Below are 24,018 nucleotides of genomic sequence, written 5' to 3' on the forward strand. Positions count from 1 at the left end.
CGTAACCGGTGTCAAGATCCCTAACCCAGACATATCCCCCTCCCTTGTGAGGGGCGGCACGGAGGCATACCTCAAGTGCAACTACCAATTTCCCTTGACTTGACGGGGGCCCCAGTAAAACTCGACGCCACTTAAAGGTCGTACGAGGCTCGTGTGAGGTATCTATAAGGTAGCGTAGACCCCCCCCCACACCCCACACAACTTACCACAACTGCCGTCGCAGACGTCCTGGCCCCGGGAAATTCACCAGGAGGGGGCTGTAACCCCTCCTACCCATGAAGGGGCCTTGACCGCCTTCCCTTTCCTTTCGGCGACCCATCCTTAGAAGGGACCGCCTCCCCGTTGAGGGGCCAATGGCCACCTCCCCCGAGCGCCCCCATCCGTAATGGGTAACGCCCACTCATAGGGATCTTCCAATTAGTGCTCACCGATCATGACCTTACCGCCACAGGTCCGGATAGTTGACCGGAACAACCTACTCACTTTGTTATTAATTTTTCTCACCGAGTGATTTAAAGCAGAAACAGAAATAGCCCCCCGCCACACTTTTCGTGGGATCATATGGGACCACGCAATTGTGCACCCTGGAACTCTCCTCGCTAACCAACTTACAGTGGAAAGCATCGCCTCCAGGAGAAGTCGTCTACCAGTGGTGACCAAGTCATTGCCCCCAAGATGTACTATGACTACAGACGGCGGTGACCTCGTCCGCCCTAGCAAACCCTCAAAGAATGATTGAAACTGGTCAATACAGAGACCGCCCATTCCGTAGAAGGACACACTGTACCCGTATTCCCCAGCCACGTGCACCATGTCACCTGCCTTGAATACGTCCGCGGCACGCCTCACGTATGAGTGGCCCACGACCCACACCTCCTTTTTCACAGCCGGTGATGTCTGACCGCTGTCCCGGTGTTGGATCGACTGCATAGTCCGCCCCGCCTCGTAGGCTTGCGTAACTGAAAACCAAACAAAACAAGAAGCGTGAGTACATCATTACAGCTTCACAACATGTGCAAACGCACATACCTTTTATAACAATTGGAGGACCAACGCCCCACACGTTTAACCTGTTCTACATTCAGACCCCTGGCTGTAGCGTCTGTAGCAGCCCCTATCCGAAAGGAATGGGTCCCGAACTCGCCCGGGTTCAAGCCCGCAGCTGTAATTGACATCGCTAGCACCCGCTGAAACTGAAACCTTGTCAGTGGGGTGGCGTCCGCGGGTCTCAACAAGGTCCCCCCCCATGATGCCATCCTTCGTGTTAAATAATCCTCTAAACACTTCACTGGGCACATGGATGACCCGGGAATCCTGCGTATAATTATGCAGTCACCCATCCCACATTGATCGGTCTTGGACCTCACAAACGAGACAGTCATTGTCTCCCCCCTGATCTGAACGTGCTCTGCGCACAGCCCTCCCGTCACATCCTGCTTGTTCCTTGCCACTAATTCGCTTACCCGCATAGCCCCGTGAAATGCCAGCGTAAAAGCGGCTCGGAACAGCACTGTCTCAAACTGAGATGAACATGTTGTAGGGAGTCTGGATAATAACTGGGCCAACCTATCCAAACCTATCGGGCGCCTGTCATCTACTCTGCGACCCTCAAGGCGTTGCCACCCACGTAGCGCTTTTTGCACAACGAAAGACGCTGTCGGGTCCTGGATCCCATGAGCCCTAGCAACAAAGGAAATGGCAGCCCGATGCCTCTGGGCCGTGGCCACCGATTTCCCTGCCAGATGTAAAGACATCAGAAAGTTCACTACCCATTCCTCCTGACCCCAAAGCTCCTCTCTAGCAGTCCCCAAAAAAGGCTAAATAGGACTGGAACGCCCCTTCATATGCCTTCCTCGTCCTGGGTGCTAAACTCTCTCCCACGAGGTTACGAAGTTCGGGGCACCGAGAGACCAGAGAGCTTCGGGAAAGGGTGCTGGCTCCGGGTCCGCTGTGGGAAGAAAACCCCAGAAGGCCTGCATACGGAAACGAGAAAGGGCATCAGCCGCCTGGTTCATTATCCCCGGGACATGTCTTGCTTTGAATAGCACATTCAATTGCATACACAGTAATACGATTTCTTTGAGCAGTCTCAAATCCATTTGCATCGTGCTGCCTGGCTATTGATACACTCATGGAAAAACAAGTAGGAGAGTGAGGAGTTGCGTCCGTAGTCGTCGGACGGGGAATACTCCTGATTCCCTGGGTCAAGGTATGGAAAAACAAAATGAAGGAGTACTACCCGATGAGGGTAAATGAAGGCTTTTTGTTTATACAGAAGGAAATATTATTCCTTTGTTAGGAAACCCCTCACTCACCACCTGGTGGTGACTTGCTTCATCATCGGGGCCCACCCAAATGACCTAGCGTCACTTGGGTGTGCTACAACACCTGCAACTGCAGTGGAGCTGGTTGTGAGATGTGGGGTGCAAACAAAAATGTGTAAGTGTTAAAAATTGTCCTGGTAGTCTTCTATTTATGATTTAATAAAAAAGTAACTGGACAAAGGTTAAAAATCAAAGCTGAGATAGTAGTAGGGAAGTTACGGCCTACTTATCTCTGTGTTATGTGATGGTCGACATGTTTCTACCATGAGGGGAAAATCCCCGGTATTCATCAGGACCAAAACAAGGAAGTGGGTGGTATGTGCCCCCTAAAAGACACACCCAGTCCTAAATCCTTGAGCATCAGAAGAAAAATTTTTTTATAACTTCTGGGACGCGCACCTAAAGTTTAGGGTGCTGCAAAACAATGCTGGTGCTCGAATCGAGCTGCATCAGGCAGGGGCAGGGCGCTATGCCGGACATAACATACTAGTTTGTACGGGCGGGATCTGGCGGGTCACCTATTTCGCCGTGCTCGCCTTCTAAGCAGCGAGCACGGCGAAATAGGTGACCCGCCAGATCCCGCCCGTACAAACTAGTATGTTATGTCCGGCATAGCGCCCTGCCCCTGCCTGATGCAGCTCGATTCGAGCACCAGCATTGTTTTGCAGCACCCTAAACTTTAGGTGCGCGTCCCAGAAGTTATAAAAATTTTTTTCTTCTGATGCTCAAGGATTTAGGACTGGGTGTGTCTTTTAGGGGGCACATACCACCCACTTCCTTGTTTTGGTCCTGATGAATACCGGGGATTTTCCCCTCATGGTAGAAACATGTCGACCATCACATAACACAGAGATAAGTAGGCCGTAACTTCCCTACTACTATCTCAGCTTTGATTTTTAACCTTTGTCCAGTTACTTTTTTATTAAATCATAAATAGAAGACTACCAGGACAATTTTTAACACTTACACATTTTTGTTTGCACCCCACATCTCACAACCAGCTCCACTGCAGTTGCAGGTGTTGTAGCACACCCAAGTGACGCTAGGTCATTTGGGTGGGCCCCGATGATGAAGCAAGTCACCACCAGGTGGTGAGTGAGGGGTTTCCTAACAAAGGAATAATATTTCCTTCTGTATTGATACACTCAACCACGGTCATATTGTCAGACCAGAATACCACAGAGTGATCTCTGAACCCTTCAGGCCACGTTCTCAGGGCCACCAAAATGGGGAAGAGTTCCAAGAAAGCAATGTTACTTGTCAGTCCCCTGTCGCGCCACCATGCCGGCCATCTTTGTGCAGACCATCGAGTACCGAAAATGGCACCAAAACCTATACTCCCTGCCGAATCTGTCCACAGCCCCAGCTCCTCAGAGGACACGGCCGGTTTGTTCCAGACGACTCGACCATTGAAATCCTCCAGAAATGCCAACCAAATGCGCATGTCCTGGCGGACCTCTGCCGAGAGCCTTGTGCGATGATGGCCTTCCTTCAGTCCAACCATGGCTTGAGCGATCGAACGGGAAAAAGGGCGGGCCATTGGCATAACTCTTAGGGCAAAATTCAACTGTCCCACTAACCGCTGTAATTGATGCAGCTTAACCTTAGATTCACTCATACACATCTGCAGGGATGCCCTGAACTTTAACACTTTATCACTTGGTAAACGGAAACAACGTTCTCCGGAGTCTAACTCGATCCCCAGAAACTCGAGGCGAGTCGAAGGACCCACCGTCTTACCTGGTGCCAATGGCACGCCAAACTCATTCATTAAAACACAAAATGCAGCCAAAGCTTGCCCACATTCCGGATCCCCGGCTGCCCCCAGGAACAAAAAATCATCGAGATAATGCATCACATGTTGGAAACCCGTCTTCTTAGTGAAGACCCATTGTAGGAAACTACTGAATTTCTCGAAATAGGCACAAGAAATAGATCATCCCATCGGCATACACTTATCCATGTAGTACTGACCCTGAAACATGAAACCCAGGAGACGCTGATCGTCTGGATGTACCGGGAGCAACCGGAACGCTGACTCGATATCAGATTTTGCCATCAGTGCACCGGGCCCCAGGCGATTCAAAATGGCTACGGCCTCATCGAAGGATGCGTACCGCACCGAACACATTTCCGGGTCTATCGCTTCGTTTACGGAAAGACCACGTGGGGCTGACAAATTATGTATCAGCCGAAACTCACCCGGGTCCTTCTTAAGGACCACTCCTAAAGGCGAACAAACAAAGTTAGCAACCGGGGGCGCACTAAACGGACCGGCGACTCGACCTCGAGTAACCTCCTTCCGGATCTTTTCCTGTACCACGGTCGTATGCTGCAAGACCGATATCTGATTTTTGCATTTTTCCACACCCTGAAAGTCCCCCACTGGGATGCGGAAACCATATGAAAACCCGTTCCGCACCACCCCAGCGGAAGCACGATCCGGGTATTCACTGAGCCAGGGAATCATTGCCAAGGTATCAATCGGGGTAGGTAAAGGCGCCCCTCGGACTATGTTAGACCTGTTTGGCACCTCCTCTACCCCCGTTATCACCCGTTTTGGCTCTGCACGTGGACTCAGGATGGGATGATTGCCCACACCCACTACATTCGTGTCTAAATTTGCACGACCCCTGGGGCCTAGTACATTTACCCCTGTTAAAGTTCCAACAAACCCCCTTTTTACCTGCATTACCGGTAGGCCTCGAGTGATTGTCGGTACCCGTACCTGATCGAAAGGGCGTCCCCGCATACTGACGGGAGGCTTCGCCCACGTTACTCCCTACTAATGGCAATTTCAACATACCAGTATCCTTCATTTTGGACCAGGACACAGAATCATAACAATCCCAAGTTAAGTTTTTATCATGCTCTTTTGCTTTTCTGAAAAGGTTATCATAGCAGAACCAATGATTACCCTCGTGTGATACCGAGTACCCCATGATCCGTGACTGATAAATCGGCAATTCGGGTAGCAATTCGGGCCTTCGTTCTCCCAAGATCGATGTGAAAACCCCCCACGCCTTGCCCCAATTGCCAATGTTTTCATTTACCTTAAAGGCGGCCATCTTTGCGCGCCAAACACTCGGATGCATGAGGTCCTTCTGACTTTTAACATGCTCCATCTCATAATGATCAGTAAGCAACGAGAAGATGTTTACATATTCCCCTGCCCATATCTTTTCTTTAATAGCTAAAGGGACATGCTGACCCAACTTCTCCCTTCGAGAGGGTGCCGATTCTTCCCTCGCAATCGGCAATGGCCGCTTACCTGAACCGGACGCCGTCTCAGCGACTACAACCGTCCCCTGTGGCTTCTCTACGGCCGCAGCCGGCGTGGATACCCTCGCTGCTTCCCGAGTTTCGCGCAGTTGCTTCATCAATACCTGCGCGTCGACAGCCGTGGCGCCCTCGCTACCTTTACCCAACCACGCTGCTAATTGTGCTGCCAGCTCTGGCGGCATATCTTCCCCAGACACGGGGGTGACCACAACGGGAATCGGATTCCCTTCCTCCGGCACGGGAGTGGGTGCTTCGAGCGGGACACTGGGACCCGGGATATTTCCCCCAGCTGTTCCCCTCCTGGGCCTCTTGCCTTTTCCTCCCGGGGCTGTTCCCTCCAAAGGACGTTTCGGCCCCCCTTTCTCGTCTTTATCCATTCGCCTCTTTAAGTCGGTCACCTCTTTCATGAGAACACGCAGCATCTGGTCGGTAGTCATCCGCTTTCCCGCCTTCTTCGGCATTCTCCAGCAGAGTATCTAGAAAACAAACAAGAGGATTACAACGCTCAAAATTGGCTCTTCGTTCCGTCTCGAGCTCACGTGCAGCGAGGAGGTGCAGCTTCAGAGCACAGGAACAAGAGGATGCCTTCTGGTCATGCTTCTCCTTTTATCCGTCTTCAGGGCGGGCGTAAACCCGCCCCTGCCTGCCCCAAGGGCGTGGCCAGCCGCGTTAGTGTCTAGGCCAACCCACTCGAGGGCGGGAAAAGGCGCGCCCCGGCTACGCCGCTTCGGGCATACCAGCCGAGACTCGCCTCCCGCCCAAGATGGCTTCCCGGGGGGATCGTGGTACTCTGCCATACGTTCGGGGGGACCGATTGGTCGCCCCTTTCCAAACTCCTCCTAGTTTATTAGAGAAAGTTTCTAGTGACCTCTGAGCTAGCTGGTAAACCTAAAGTCTAATATAGTCAGTAGAGACCTAGTCAACCTCGGTTCTACGTCTACACTGCTGAATATATTATTCCAATGCGTAGAGCCGATTGGGAATATAGGAACTACACTACAAACCCTTAGTTCCTAATGTGCCTCCAATATTTCCGATGTCCCCTATTTATGGTGCAAGCAGCCCTTGATTAGCGGGCGCATACAATGTTTGTGAGGAAACAGCGGAAGGATTTTAGTGATTCAAGGGCCTTTCTCTCAGGGTTTTAGAGCTGGGTCAGAGTCAATGACAAGTCAGAAGCCCTAGCTTCTAAACCTGCTTTTCACACTCAAGAAACACTATGTGCTGTTGAGCGCACCCCTTTCTTCATCTTAGTGCCGCATCTCAGTTATCGATTAATCAGATGGTTCTTGATTGCTCGAGATTAGATGCTCCTGCTTTTTATTTATTTATATAACACACCAGCGCTGAACCCCTTCGCGCTTTAGAAATCCTTCAATATGCCGTAACATAACCATACCCAGGGCGCATACCTGTGGAAAATGGACCATTATTGGTTTCCTACTGATTCTCACTATGGAATTGTGAGTTATGAGTATATGACAAAGTGATTTTACTATCAAGTGTACTTGATCGCAATCCATTCGTACAATGTGTGTATGTCCTGCCTCCCTCCCCTTCTTTTGATAATAAATTAGCACGTTAGTTAGATCATGGAGATGATGGGGTTCATTTAAAATAGACTTACAAGCAGTACATTGCTTTTTTCAAATTTATTGTGACTCTTTTTATTATGCATTTTGAGTTTCAAAAGAGATGGATTACAACGTGCCTGGTGAGGACATGATAACATGTAAATCACATGATATTCCCATTGAAGTTTCAGTATCCAACATCAAGGCACACATTGCGAAAAAGAGAATACAATAAAACAGTTAACATGGGCTTCTATTGGATTCTCCAGGGCATATTATCAAGTCCATTATCGCCGTTTTGGCGGCAGTTTCCTGCCGCTAAAGTGGCAATAATTTTAATGCCATTCCTTGATAATATGCCCCAACATTATTTATGCCTCTCTGCTGCAACGCTTACTTGCACAATAGGGCTGGTTGTTTCTGACAGACTGCGGCACCAGACCTCCCACGTGCGTCTCATGGTCAGATTATTAAATACTGGCAATAAAGGAACCACCTCCTCACCTCTCTGAGGTGACTCCTTTATAGCCAGTATTTATTTTAATCTGACCATGAGACGCACGTGGGAGATCAGGTGCTGCACTCCTTTGCTCTTCACGTCACCTCAGACCTGCTAGAGCACTGCGCATGAGGGGAGACGAAACAAGACAGATGCGGATCTTGTCTTTAAGGCCAGCCCAAGTGACAACTTAAACTCTCTTCAAGTGTTTTCATCCCTAAAGAGTCACTCAAGCCCTCCCCAAGAGGCTCTAGTCCCTGCCCATGTCTTATTACGTCATATCTAATGAAAGCAAAATTGAGGCCTATCCAATATGCACTATGCACAGCTCAGACTGTCAGTACTCACCTCACTCTGCCTGAATCTCTGATTGTGACTCTGGTCTACTTGATCAGTTCTTCGCCGTTCATCGTGACTGATCGATTGATTCAATCAAATAAAGGCTGAGGCCTACGGCGGTCAGGAGCCGAGAGACAAATATACACCTGAGCACGGGCAGTAGTACTGAACTTGAGGGGTATATTATCAAGGGCCGGCGGTAATATTATTGCCCTTTAGCATCCGTTTTCTGGCGAAAAGCGGCGATACTGTTATCGCTTTATTAACAAGGACACGCTAGCGTGTGTTTCTTTGCCTTAGCGCCTGGTTTCCTATCCCATCACATCGCTAATGAGATGCAAGGTAGGCGTGCCCCTTACAATCACATTATAAAATATGGTATACAGTCAAAATATCAAGTTTTTAATATCAATTTACATTAATATCGAATTAAAAATATAGAATGGACACAATATCAAATGGACAGAATATAGAGTACAAAAATATTGAATAGAATAGCATTAATATCGAATTCAAAATATAGAAAGCAAAAATATAGAATGGACAGAATATAGACTACAGAAATATAGAATGGACAGAATATAGAAAATAAAAATATTTTCTGCCGTGGAAAAGCATACGGACCTTCACTTCGGGGGCCCGTTGCGGGCCCCCTGGGTGAAGGGGGTTAGGGGGCGCACATGGGGGGTACCTATGGTACCCCCCTGCATTTGCGTGAACAAAGCAGCAGGCACCGCTTTGTGCCTGCCGCTTTGTGCACTCTAATGCCGTGCATGCATTTTTAAAATTGAGGAGGGTGCAGCTTGAAGCTGCACCCGCCGCAATGTTAAATATAGAGGATGTGACCGCCACCCTGGCGGTCACATCCTTATCTGCACGGAGGGACCGCCGCTGCCCCTGCGGACGGTCCCTCCTACTCTATGGTGGCAGATGGACTCAGGTCCGTCCACCATCATAATCGGCCCCTTAGAGTGGACAATATGATCCTTGATATTTTTATTCCTCTTGTGTGCAAAAAGCTCTGTGATGGACAAACAGACCCGGTATACTACGTACTCTTAAACCATTAGGAATAATACCTGTTCTTAGGTAAGCTAACATAAACTCACCATATGCTTCCATCCGGATGAGTTTCTTTTTTAAATCCAAAAGTTTATTCTTTTCATCATTACCTTTACTATTTGAACTAGCGTTACTGAAGGTAGCTGTAGTACCAACCAACAGAGCGAATTCAGCATCAGTGAATCCAAATGTCTTTAGGTTAGCCATAGTGAAAAATAGGGGAGGAAAATCTATAAAGAGATAATTAAAATTGGTGAATAAATGAAATTAAATGCAACTGCTCAACTAAATACACTTTATAATAACATAAACAAGGCCCTGCACAGACAAGCTGTGGGAAAAGTTTTCACCCTAAGAGTCAATGTGAAAGTATTCAGTTTTCACAATTTCTAAGAGTTCGTAGAAACTGTACGAATCTCATGGACTATGATAGGCAGGCATCTGTTATGCGAAAGAAGTTTCTGGATCGTGGTTACCCACACAGGCTTGTCAAAAATTCTTATAAAAGAGCACGATTTTATGATCGCGATGCTCTCTTAAGATTGAAAGCACCAGCTAAGAATGACCAACTTGTTTGTGTTACAAGACATTCGACCTTAAATGAGCGTATTAGACAGATTGTCAATGCCAATCGGCATATTTTGAATTGCAATCCCACCTCTAAGAACAACCTGGAAAAACCGCTTTTTGCACACAAGAGGAATAAAAATATCAAGGATCATATTGTCCACTCTAAATTTGGAAAAAAATCGACCCCTGTTGGATCAAGCCAAAGGTCATTGTTAAATAATCTTCCGGTAAGTGGTACTGTTAAGTGTTCGTCATGTAAATCCTGCACCAATATTCTTGGGGGCGAACACTTCTCCCATAACGGCTTCTCCACTAAAGCGTGCGAAATCTGGAACTGCAAAACAGTAAACGTTGTGTACTTTATTGAATGCCCCTGTGGTCTAGGCTACGTGGGAGAAACCTGTAGACCTATTCAGGTACGTCTTACCGAACATAGATCAGCTGTTAAGACTAGTAAACTTTCAGCACCGTTAGTGAAACACTTTCTAGAGAACAATCACAAAGCAGTAGATTTTAAATGGCGCATCCTTGAAAGAATCAGAACACCTGATAGCAAGGGTGGCTGTGCCATCCGTAAAAAGAAAGAAGTATACTGGATTTTTGTATTGAATACTTTCAAACAGGGATTAAATGGAGACATTCCATGGGAAAATGCTATATTTTAAATCATCTAATTACATGGAACTTCATTATGTGATATGGTGACTGGTTTGGATATAAACTACCAGAGTTAACACCACACTACGCTGAGACTGTCCATTTGTGATTCGCACTTTTATAGTGTAGTACTCTTGAATCACTCTGAGTTTAGAATTATAATTAGGTAATACATACTTAAGAAGATAGAGTAATTAAACTTAGTTGGTATTCTTAGTGGAGTATATATTTATACTATTATTTGAGACCATATACTAGTTAAAGCGTATTAAATTATTATATGACTAGCAGCCCGTCCCGACGTTGTCCGGGTATGAATTGCTGCCGGCCAGTAGTATATTGTTTTGTAGGATTTCGTTTTGATAGCATTTCTTATCTGTGACAGGCCTGTGAAACGCTCCGATTCACAGTGCACTGCTGATGCACTTAAGAGTGCGCGTTCAGTAGTGTGTGAACTCGAGTTTCCCTACTTTATTTTTCCTTGCAATATTATATAGCGCGAACTCGACAACATGGCATGAGCACAATTTACATTACAGAAGAACACATTCATTTGTGGTAGGCACGGGGAGACAAAGCGATTTGCCTGAAATCACAGGATGTTGAGCTGATGCCGAGATTCGAACGTAGCTCCCCAGCTCTAAAGTTCGCACTTCTAGAACTTGTGGCGGGAGGTGTGTCTAAAAGTGTATGTTGGTGCTGGCCATCAATGAGAGAGACCTGTGCATTTTTCAAATGGGTGGTGAAAAAATATGAGTATGTTGCTGGAGATGTGGGGCGCCATGCCAACAATGTACTTACTGGGGAGGGTAAACGCCCATGATTATCCACAACTTTCTTTCCGCATACCATCACTCCGCATGCTTTCATTACGAAAGTACCATGACTCTGCAATGCCATTATAATGCATGGCATTACATTTTATATGTTTTTACCACGCATACATTTACAACGAAATTCGTTGTAAAAGCATGAATGGTAAAACCATGTTTTTTTTTTAATGTTTGGATAAGGTAAGTATGGGTATAGGGGTATATGTTTTGGGGTACTGAGGTATATGTTTTGGGGTGTTTGGGTATTTTAAGGGTTCAGATATAGTTTTGGCTTATGGGGTACAGGGGTAGTTTTAGGGTTTAGGGATAGGTATGGGTTTTGGGGTATAGAGGTATTTTTAGGGTTCAGGGGTAGGTTTGGGTTTTGGGGTACAGGGGTATTTTAAGGGTTCAGGGCTAGGTTTGGGTTTTGGGGTACAGGGGTATTTTTAAGGTTCAGGGCTAGGTTTGGGTTTTGTGGTACAGGTGTATTTTAGGGTTCAGGGGAAGGTTTGGGTTTTGGGGTACAGGGTTATTTTTAGGGTTCAGGGCTGGGTTTGGGTTTTGGGGTACAGGGGTATTTTTAGGGTTCAGGGGTAGGTTTGGGTTTTGGGGTACAGGGGTATTTTAAGGGTTTAGGGCTAGATTTGGGGTTTGGGGTACAGGGGTATTTTAGGGTTCAGGGGTAGGTTTGGGTTTTGGGGTACAGGGTTATTTTTAGGGTTCAGGGCTAGGTATGGGTTTTGGGGTACAGGGGTATTTTTAGGGTTCAGGGGTAGGTTTGGGTTTTGGGGTACAGGGGTATTTTAAGGGTTCAGGGCTAGGTTTGGGTTTTGGGGTACAGGGGTATTTCAGGGTTCAGGGGCAGGTTTGGGTTTCGGGGTACAGTGGTATTGATAGGGTTCAGGGCTAGGTTTGGGTTTTGGGGTACAGGGGTATTTTTAGGGTTCAGGGGTAGGTTTGGGTTTTGAGGTACAAGGTATATTTATAGGGTTAAGATGGATTAGTGTTTAAGGTTGTTGGGGTATTTTAAGGAGTAAGGGTGGGCTATGATTATGGGGTGCAGGGTTATTTAAAGGGAGCAGGGTGGGATTAGCACACGATATGAGACATGGCATGAAAGGCGGAAAGTACCACACGCCCCCAGCGTTTGCCACGCCCCCAGCACACGCCCACAGCACAACGCAGACACACCCACAAGGGACTACTTTGCTGGCACGGTTCTTTTACCTTTTAAATGTATATGGTGGGCGTCTGCATAGCCTATGTCCTTCTGCTACATCTGCCCTTTCCAATGCTGTATTGGGTGTTGTGATTGGTGCTGTGGTTCCTAAGTTTACCCGCCTCAAAGGTTTTGGCTCTCTCTTTATATTATTAGTATGGATTTAACATTGGCCCAACATATTGGGCTATGTGTGCTTTGCTATCTTTTTATTTTCAGAATGTTAGAATCTTTTATCCGACACTTTGTGTCACTTATTTGACGTTGTTACTTTAAATTGTTTCACGTTGCAAATCGTGTGACTGTAGTTAGATCTGTAGTCCGTTGTATCCTGCAACACATTTCATCTATAGAACGCTGTCGCTTTAAATCGTAATGCGAAGTAAATCACGTGATCGCCTAGAGTAGCGTATTTAAAATCGAGTCAGGCTCAAGGTAGGTGTTGCCGATTTTAACCGCCAAGAGGACGCCGATAGCCATCTCCTGTACGGGCTCCTGTTAACCTGACGAATTACTGCATCGTGGTAAGAAATCTTTAGACAAGGACACTGTCGTAATTTATTAAACTAAGATATAGAAACAGTCGGCAGTCGTACTGACAATGTTTTTTATTCCTTTTCACGCACATAGACTCGCATTTCTCGAGCCTGCGTCACAGCGACTGACAACAGATGAGGAAGTTGCGCTCTAATTTCACATCGCTATCTGACCCATATGAAGTAATTCGAATTTACCACAATTACCTTGGGGATTATATTGCAACCCCTTATGGTGAGTAGAGCTATACAATATTGTGTCGCTTTTGTTTATAACAGTCAAACACAACTAAGCACTTTTATACGAATCGGTATTCTTTAGATATCCCGGACCATGAAGTTCCGACTGGGCCATAGGAAATCAGTGTTACCGATTGTCCCGCAAATGTCCAAGAGTAGAATCTAAGGAATTTCCAAAAATAAATAGATCATCGTGAAAATAAACGTAACGATCGAGAAGGTAAATCTGTTAATAATGTTGTTTGAATCCAGTAGTCTAGTTGCGATTGGTTAATGACTGGAAAGACCCTAACAACTAATTGTATGTTTTTTTTAAATATAACAGTGGTCATATATAAAAAACATCCCCCCGATGAGAATACATCAACATACGGTTGTCGTTGTGTCTCCGTGAAGGATTATATATTTATAGACACAGCGAATGGCAAGTCCTTATTGGTGAGTGAAATATATTATCCTCACTGCTGTCACTATCGAATTACTATATATGGCGTTTTGATCCCCTTTCTATTTTAAAAATAATTCTCCTCACCCTGTTTTCATTACGAGTAAAGAAATATAACAACTGCTTTCATTTTTTTTTTTCTTCATTACTGCAAATAGGTGCAGACAGTGATATCTCCAACAAGACTGCCTTGTGTTTTTAAACAAAATCAGGCTATTGCTATCTTAATATTGAATACTGATATCTGAGAACAACATTTACCATGTTTTAAGTAAGTTTTTATCAGTGGTTTTAAATAATTTTAAATTAAGCATACACTTGTTGAAATAATGGGGTTACCATTTATACACAAAAAGGTATTCTGCTATACAGGCCTTACTGTTCGGTTAGAGAATCATTACTATATGTTCCATAAAACTTGGCCATAATGATATAAATATTACATCCATCTCTTCCCTGATTCATCAATATTTCGATTTAATATTGTTAACACTCCTTGAATATAATATATTTACATGTGGTGTTTCCTGAGGACGAAGGTCCCTTATGTTCTATTAAATGCAGCTGCTCATTTTGTTGTTAAATTGATTAATTTTAAAATGAAATTATTGTTTGTTAATCAAAGAGGGAAAAAGATTGTTATGTCCTAGGATGAAATATAGATTTGAAAAAGCGTATTATAAATGGTTTTTAAACTTATTCAAACTGTTTATTGTAGAAAGTTAAATAGTTATATTTATTTATGTTTTTTTCAGAAATATTTGTGGCTCCTGAAGAAGGCGTTTTTCCCAACGCCGAAACGCGCGTCAACACTAATCTTTGCCACTGTTTGATTTTAAATTGATTATTCTGACAAACTGTGTATATTTGTATGTATTCTATTGTTTATTATTGGATTTGTTTATTATGAACTGTAATTTTTATTATATGTATGTTTAATTAAAAATAATACAATTTTACTATTTTAAGCCTCAATTGTTCTCCTCCATTGCAATCCTGGTTCCCTCTATGTTGGTTCAAAATGCCTAGGTTTGATTTACACATTGTGTTTTCCCTGTCCTAGGAATTGTATCTATTTTCTACAGGGGGTCCTTGTTACCCACACGCCATCTTTTTCAAGACTGTGTGTTTCGTCTCTCCTAATAGAGGGCACTGGATGGTTGCCACATAAATCAGAATCCTTATTTCATGTTTGCTTCTCGCATTACTCTGTCTTAGTTGCCGTTTCTACGTACTGGCATCTTATTTATTGTGGGTCTGAAAATCTTTTATTTACTCCTTGTCTCACTGGCTTTCCCTTGAAGTCACGTGGCAGATTGTTTTAAAACAAAGACTTATCCGCTTTGTATGTTATTCTTTTCCGGACAACAGGGCGTGGACTCTGCACTAAGCATGGGTGAATTTTGCGAATCTGGCGTTCGCGAATTTTGCGAATTTGCGAACTCGCAATCCGCAAAATCCGCAAATTCTCGCGAATTTGCGGATTTTTTTTTGTGTTCGCAAGGATTTCTGCCAGTTCGCAAGGATTTCTGCCAGTTCGCGAGGGTTTTGTACCAGTTCGCAATTCCGAACTTACATGTCGGCTCGCAACGGTCACGATTATGTTGTTTCTACGTCTGGTTCATCATCACAGGTTCCCAGCACCCTCTGTTTCACCCCTGCCATCCTCTGTTTCACCCATGCCACCCTCTGGTACATCAATGCCACCCTCTGGTTCATCATCACTGTAGATTATGGGGGGAAAAAGCAAGCACACCTGCCTGCTTCAACTGACATGAATTAATTTGGGGTTGATTTATTAATGTGTCACTGTTTTAAAATTCAGTCTGGCACCTGCTTCCTTATCTGTAATTTGCTTTCTGTTGCAGTGCACTTTTTTTCCAGGACCTTTGTGGCCTACTTGTAGCTATTCTATGAGCCTGCTGTGAGGGTCAGAGCAGGGTCATACAATTGTTGCAACTAGCAACTGAACTCTGGAGGGGCCCTTGTCAGGAAGCACTACAGGGAATGGTTACTAATGATGAGTTTGAACTTTTGAACCTGCTGAATGCTTTTTTTGTGTTCGCAAGGAATTCTGCCAGTTCGCAAGGATTTCTGCCAGTTCGCGAGGGTTTTGTACCAGTTCGCAATTGCGAACTTACATGTCGGCTCGCAACGGTCACGATTACGTTGTTTCTACGTCTGGTTCATCATCACAGGTTCCCAGCACCCTCTGTTTCACCCCTGCCGCCCTCTGTTTCACCCATGCCAGCCTCTGGTACATCAATGCCACCCTCTGGTTCATCATCACTGTAGATTATGGGGGGAAAAAGCAAGCACACCTACCTGCTTCAACTGACATGAATTAATTTGGCGTTGATTTATTAATGTGTCACTGTTTTAAAATTCCAGTCTGGCCCCTGCTTCCTTATCTGTAATTTGCTTTCTGTTGCAGTGCAATTTTTTTTTCCAGGACCTTTGTGGCCTACTTGTAGCTATTCTATGAGCCTGCTGTGAGGGTCAGAGCAGGGTCATACAATTGTTGCAACTAGCAACTGAACTCTGGAGGGGCCCTTGTCAGGAAGCACTAGAGGGAATGGTTACTAATGATGAGTTTGAACTTTTGAACCTGCTGAATGCTTTTTTTGTGTTCGCAAGGATTTCTGCCAGTTCGCAAGGATTTCTACCAGTTCACGAGGGTTTTGTAACAGTTCGCAATTGCGAACTTACACCGTACGCCGCAAAATTGTATCACCAAGAAAAAAAAATCTGCTGCGTGCGAATTTGCGGATTTTTGTTAAATTTGCGAGCGTTCGCGAATTGCGAATTTACCGAAAATCCACAAAATCCGCGAGCGTAATGGATTTTCCGCCCATGCTTACTCTGCACCTCATGGACGTTTTAACTTCAGACTGACTTATCCTTTACACTTTCCCAATATCGCCTCTAATGAAGCCTCGCTGGGGTGGATATTATTTTTGCCCTTTTTTTCTGGCAGTTTCTTCGTGTTTTCAGTCTTTTGTCTCTCCACGCCCAAAAACGCCTGCCTGCAAGTCGTCTCCTTTTCGAAAAACTCAGTCACATCAAACCGGCATAATGCAGGTATGTGACCACTAACTTGTTCAGATAGAGAAAGAATTAGGGTTTTGGGAAGCACCTTTTTTAATAAAAACTCAAACCCCTCTCCCCCTTTTTTGTCACAAACAGTCTGTTCGTGAGAAAGACTAATCCAGCTCTGATGAGAGTGCGGCAATTGATTTAACCGGCACTCGAAACACGCCGGCAGACAAAGGAGCTCAACTCCTTGGTTAAATATTGCAAATACACCCCCTTGTGTCCCTGATATTTTAGAGGAATTGATTTATCCTAAATATAAGGGTGCTAGTTGTCTAATTTATCATTTTGTATGACAACTTTGGATTTCGTATTGTGTATATGTTGATTGTTCTTTGTAACACTTCATTCGTTTGTATTGATGTTTGATTATTATGAGTTTATTTGTAATTGTATGTCAAACACATTTTCACGTTGTTCATTTTCACTGTGTAATTACTAATGTGGTATTTTGTTTAGTTGACTATGTGTTCTTTTTGTGATCAAAGATATGAATTGAAAAAAATAATGAAATAAAAGGCAGAAATTACTGCTAAGGTATTAGTTTGCGTTCATCTTACTTCATATGAATAAGTGTTGTGAAGTCACTAGAGACATAGGTAATTTTTTTCTTATGTAAAATTCCAGACTAAGGCATACCTAACATGGGAGGTGGATTGTCTGGCTAGATCCACAGGCCCTATCATCAAGGATATCGCCGTTTTCCATGGAACATCTCTGGAAAGCCAGCGTTGTTCCATGGAATACAGCGATATCCCCGCTATCGCTGGAATATTTAACGCCATAGCGCTAAGTGTTGTTAATACAGCACTAACATGGCAGTAAAATCCAGTGATAGCCGGCGATAGGAAAATGCGCGCCAAGCGCGGTCAGCGATAATTATCACTGCCACTTGATAATCTGCCCAAGGTGTGGTGGCCTGCTCAGACGTCATGGTCACGCTCGCTCCCACCCTCAGGGGGAGGGACTGACAGGCAGCAGAGCCCAGCAACGTAGACATGGCCAATCACTGCATGGCTTCACAATATAAACCATGACAGTGATTGGTCATACACCATAGTGCCACCCATGAGTGGAGCCCAATACTCAGGACTGCAGAGAGGCCTGGCAGATGCTTTCCTCTCAGCCAATCCAGACACTGCTCCAGCAATGCCAGGATTGGCTTGAGTACGAACACTCGCCGCTCATTAGGAGACCGGGGGCTGTGGAATGAAATAATCCTTGCTCTCCTAATATGCAGTCTAGTGTGCATGTTTGGGCTGGTCGGAAAATTATCAGATTTTTTTCAGCGCTAACTGGACCTTAACTCTGCAATTTAAATTCAGTTAAATTCCAGACTAAGGCATACGTAACATGGTAGGTGGATTGTCTGGCTAAGAGCACAGGTAGGGAGTAGCGGTAGTCTCTATTAGTGAGATATTCTGAGGTCGACACCAGCATGTTTTTTAAGCAGTTTTAATGAGAAAATAAAGTCATGTAGAATCAAACAATCAGCCTACGAGTGTTTCATCACAAGGCGTAGGCTTGTGTCTCTTCAGGGCTGGGGGGATAAAAAACATGGGGTCAGGGGAAATGAAAAGCTGCCAGTAGAAAAGGACAATAATGGAGCTAATCAACCACTAGGGGACGTGGGAAGGGGATTACCGTAGATGACAGTGGGTGGGGTATACCAGTGAGGCATGTAAATCGTGACTTGGGGTGTACGTGCCTCTTACATGGTGGACTCACCATGTGAAGGCACATGAAAAACATAATGAATGTGACATAATAGTGACATGGAGCAATGTGTGACTTCCTGTGATGTGGTGTGTCTAGGTACAACATGAGGTGCGAGGGTGAAATGGCAAGGTATGCAAGAAAATACAGAGGGTCAAAGTGGGTGACAGGAGAAGGACGGAAGGGAGGTGGACATCCGGCTAATGGCCAGATGGGATACTGACATTGGATGTGGGAATACTGAAGCTAAGAGCATCAGTGAAGATCAAAAGTGAGGACTCATACAGAACAGGAGAATGCGAACCACAAATGGGAAGAACACAGGGAGTGTGTAATCATGGAAGGGTTCATAAGATTATCTGCTGCGTTGATCGAAGATCGGGAGTGTGGCCCCTAATGACACAGGAGGAAAAGGGCGGGTATAAAAAAGCCACCTGAAGGCTGGAAGAGGCTGTGAGATGTGAAGGACAACAAACAAGCAAAAAAGAAGGAGGACATGGTGGTTGCGTCCCTTACCTCAAGACTGGTGAAGGGTCTGACCAAGCTGGGGCGGAGTGGTGAGCGGGGAATGGCGGTACGCCAGTCTAGGCTCAGGGGGGGCATGGAAGGCGAACTTGCTGTGGAGTCGCAGGAACGCTGGCGGGTGTGATTTAAAAGTGAGTCTCCAGGGTACTGAAAGGTAGAGGTACTGTGGTTAAAATGGCCATGAGGCTAATGGAACTATAAGAAATTGGAGGGGCTCGGTACCTACTTGAAGGAGGACTGGGTAGACAAACTACTCAAATTGGCTTTGTCGTGCTTGAATAAGCCGGATTTTGGAAAGAAGGAAGGGCAGGTGATAAGCGCTGTGGTTAGAGAAGGTGGCGCTGAAAGAGACATCCATGCGTGGGAATCTCACCCTGATTAGGTCCGACGTGAAAAAAACCAGTATCATGATCGGCCATTTAGAATGAGAAAGGCGGGTGCGCTGAACTGAGGGAAGGAAAACAAACAGGGTCGACAACGTCAAGAAACTAGAAAAGTAATGCAGGAGGCTGGAAATGCAGTCTCGGAAGTAGAGCGCTTACCTCTGTGTCGAGCTGTGGTTGGAAGGATCTGTAGGTGGTTCCTGCTACCGAGTGCAGCAGAGAACCTGACAGCGCGTGTCTAAGTAGCAGCGGTTGAGCCGTGTGAACTAGAAAGCGTGTGGACAATAGAGATGATACCCTGGGGTCGTAACGAGCTGAGAGAGACCGTGGAGAGTCTTCCGGCAGGGAGGGGCCTCGCCTGATGTGGAGCGCAAGGGCGAGGGTGAACAGTATTGGACTGGATCATCTCGTTCCTCCCCGGAAGAACCCAGAGAGTCCGCCTCCCCCCATTCGAATCAAAGGCCACCGAAGTCCTCTGCGGCGTACCACAAGGATCATCACTCAGTCCCACCCTCTTCAACGTTTACATGAGTCCCCTTGCATCCATCCCGAGACAACACAACCTCAACATCATCTCCTACGCAGACGACACCCAACTGATCCTCACCAAAAACCCAAACACCGCCAAAACCAATCTACACGAAGGAATGAAAGAAGTAGCCGAATGGATGAAGAACAGCCGTTTAAAACTAAACTTGGACAAAACGGAAGTCCTCATCTTAGGATCATCCCCCTCTGCCTGGGACAACTCATGGTGGCCACCGGCCCTGGGTACAGCACCCATACCTACAGCTCATGCATGTAACCTGGGCTTCATCCTAGACTCCTCCCTCTCGATGACCAGACAAGTCAGCGCCGTCTCATCATCATGCTTCAACATCCTACGCATGCTCAAAAAAATCTTCTGTTGGATTGTGGTAAATTGTATATTACCGTATATGTTTTTGCCATATAATTACAAGTCATAAGGATAGCTCAAATGAGAGGCAGAGTCCGTGGTATCTGAGTCATACGGGCTTTAATATAATGCTTCGAAGCATGGGACATCGGGTTCCATCACCACTCAGGTTCAGGAAGGGACATTCAACATTTTATTAGCATCACACATTATATATAGTAAAACAGTATACATGGAAGTGAATACAGTAAGCGTAACAGGTGAAAAGAGAGGTGATAAGAACACATGTGCGTAACAGGAGGCGTGTAAGAAGGCGTACACATGGGCGTGCACTGGACATGTCAGAGAATCGTCACGTGAAACGTCACAAGTGGGTGGATGCATAGAGAACGTTGCAGAATCAGCAGAAACTTATGACCTATATGCGCGCGCAGCTGAGCATGACGTGTAACCGGGGAAAGCTGGGGGCTTTGACTTTTGCACGAGTAGAGGAGACTAATGTCTGGGGTGTCAAAACAACCTGTACCTATAGCATATCTGATATTGTATGTTTTGAGGATGTAGTGTCTGGAGTAAAAGGTCTCTCGGGCAGGGGCCGTTCAACACTGAATGCTAGTGCGTGCATACGGATCTTCTTGTAGAGTGCGGGGGCCATGGGCCTACCATGGTAACAGGAGCAGTAAATTACTTGCATGGAGACAGGAAAGCATGGAGGCAGGGCCCTTTGCTCTGCAGCCGGGAATATGTTTACCTATTTCACTAGACTGGAATGTGTTTTCGAGGAGGCTGAGCAGATAACTTGTAGGTAAAACATCATCTTGGCAAGCGAACCAGGCCGAGCCGGGCACCGCTCGTCTGAGGCAGGAAGTAAGGCAGAGGTCAGGGATGCATACCTAAACGGCAGCATTCAGAGGGAGAAAAGAACTCGGAGCCTCGTTTAGGGGCCTAACTCGACTGGGCCAGAAAACGTGGACGAAAACGTGAAAGTGCACCATGTAAAGACGTTGGCACCATAGGCCTAGAAGCCTAATTAATGGGATATTTAGGCATGGCTGGATAGCTGACATGTTAACGTTGGACGCAAATGTATTTGCGTCTCTCTAGCATGAACAGAAAAGAAGTTACACGACATACAAGGAACATGGGTGCATGGATAGGGTGCGAGTGGGGGACACATTGGTTACCTGGAAATTTCTATTACCTCATTCCCTCCTTGGCCCCTACCAAACCCTTTAAGATATATCTATATTCATAAGACCATCTATCTGTTCATATAACATCATTTGTTCATCTTTTATCATTCGGGAACGGGAACTTGGACCTGGAATACAGGCTGTGGCGCACAAGCCGCAAATCGCTGGCCCACATTGCGGACAGAGACAACAACTGAATACTATGACTAATATTATTCCTAGGAATGATAACAATTTCCATCCCCAAGCGGATATCACACTCCAGAGCCAACCGGACCAAGTCCAGGAGCCTGGATTCTGGTGAATCAGGTGAGCAATTTCGTGAAGCCGTGTGATGGCCTTATACACGGACGGCGCGTTATTAGGAATAAACACGCAACAACTGGATCCGATGACTCTACAAGCCCCGCCCCTATCGGCCAGGATGACGTCAAGGACAAGGCGATTTTGAAGAACTACAAGTCTCATAGCAGATTGTTCTTCGGTCAGATTACCTAAAGCAGAAGTAGTTTCCTTCACTACCGCTTCCAATGTTCCAGTTAATTTGCGTATCAATTTACTGTTCTGAACAGGACCTACAAAGAAAAAGAATCCTTTATTGAAATCTGTGTATTGTTCCCACGTTGTCTCAGTCTGATCGACAATTGGGGTCTTGATCTCCCTTCTATGTCTAATATTCACAAGCCGTGAATTCCTATGATAATCAGGCGGAGCTAGAAAAACAGGTGGCAACAGGAACGCAATATAACACGTCCCATCCCAATCAAGGGGCAGATGTACATAGGCAGTGTGACCACAAATGAAATAAGAATGGCGAGAGGCTTCGAAAGTAGACTTGCCTTTGTCACTGAATTCGACCACAGTATTACAATCACTGTGTCCTAGATGTACTGAGCCATTCTTTCTGACGCATAATTCACCTTTCACTGGCAAAACTGAAATAAACAGCAAGTTCGAATTAGTCTCGGACTGGACGTTCAGGATCATAAGATTGAGGGAAAAATTACCTAATTTATACACTTCATTTTCTAGATCGGTCCCTTTCCTTTGGGGAAGACCGTTTGCATCTGGGAAACATGCTTTATTCATGACTGTATTCAAGTTCCCCCAAATCCAATTGCCTTGGGAAACTTTGGACTTACTGTCTAAGGAGGACATTAAAGTAAACCATGCACCACATGAACCATTATGTGTGAACGGGTAAGGAAAGAGAGGCAGAGCTCCCTTGTATTTCTGATAAGGCGGGAGTCGGCCACATACCCAGCAATTGCTGGCATTGCTGGCCTGATGAGTATGGTGTAACATACGAATGAATGTATTGTTGCGCATTGCTAATCGATAGGAAAGTTCATGTGGGGGCAGGTCACTAAAAGAGTGCTCTACAGTGTCATTAGAGGAAGCATGTATACGTGAATCAAGAGGGAAAAAAATATGTAGCATTAAACTTATGCATATGATCGTAAGACTCATAAGAAACATGAAAATTAACGTTATAACACATCGACTGTGCAAATCTTTACAGTATTGTTCTCGTTTCTTGATACGCCTATCTCTCTGACTACTTGGGTCTATCTTATACATGTCAGAAACCTGTCTAACCGCTTCACCCAGGGGGGACTTAAACAATTAAACGCTGTCTGACTTACTAGACCTTAGCTTGGAACGATACTCCTGTTGAGGAGTTTTCTCTATCAGGGGGAGTTTAGAGTCAGAGTCCGATAGGGGGCAGTCTTTAACCGGAGTTTCTGGACACAGTCCGTGAAATTTTTTAACGTGGCTGGAGTGTAGCCACCCCTTTCTTCCTTCCAACTTGACCGCGGTCCTCGTTGTCATCAACACCAACTTAGGCTGTTTCCACCTCGGCTCCAGCGGACTTGAACGGTCAAAGTTCTTCACAAGCACCAGATCACCCGGAACGACTTCGTGTGATTTTACTTGGGTGTTGTCCGGGAAGGCAGCTGCAACCTGTGAACGACATGATTGTAGTGCAGACATCAAGGAAGCTAGGTAATCTGTCAGCATATTACAGTCAACATCTGTGATTTTACGAGGCATAGGCGTACCCCACATATTGGGAGGCCGCCCGAAAACCACCTCATAAGGAGATAGTCCGGTTCTGGAATGAGCAACCATGCGCATATAGAAGAGGGCAACTGGCAAAGCTACTATCCAATCTACGCCTTTTTCTGCACATACTTTGGCTAAGCGTGTTTTCAGGGTCTGATTATGTCTCTCTACGAGACCAGCTGCTTCAGGATGTCGTACGCAGTGGAACTTCCACTGGTAACCTAACAGGAGGGATACCTGTTTCATGAGCTCGGACGAGAATGGTTGTCCATTATCTGAGTATACGACACGGGGCAAGCCGTATCGCGGGAAGAATTCACGAACCAGCTGCTTGCCAGTGGTCGCGGCAGTGTAATCTGGGACTGGATATGCTTCTGTCCATCGGGAAAGGGCACATACAACTACGAGGACATATTTAAAACCTCTACATCTGTCCATCTGGATATAATCCATCTGGAGGACTTCAAAAGGATCGTCAGGAGGATGGAATCCACCTTGTTCCACGGGAACACCTTTGCCTGGATTGAACTGACAACAGATCATGCAGGTACGCACTTTCTGTTTTGCTGCTGCTCGTAAAT

This window comes from Lissotriton vulgaris, chromosome 1_2 (genome assembly GCF_964263255.1).
Source record: "Lissotriton vulgaris chromosome 1_2, aLisVul1.2, whole genome shotgun sequence".
Taxonomy (NCBI): Eukaryota; Metazoa; Chordata; class Amphibia; order Caudata; family Salamandridae; genus Lissotriton; species Lissotriton vulgaris.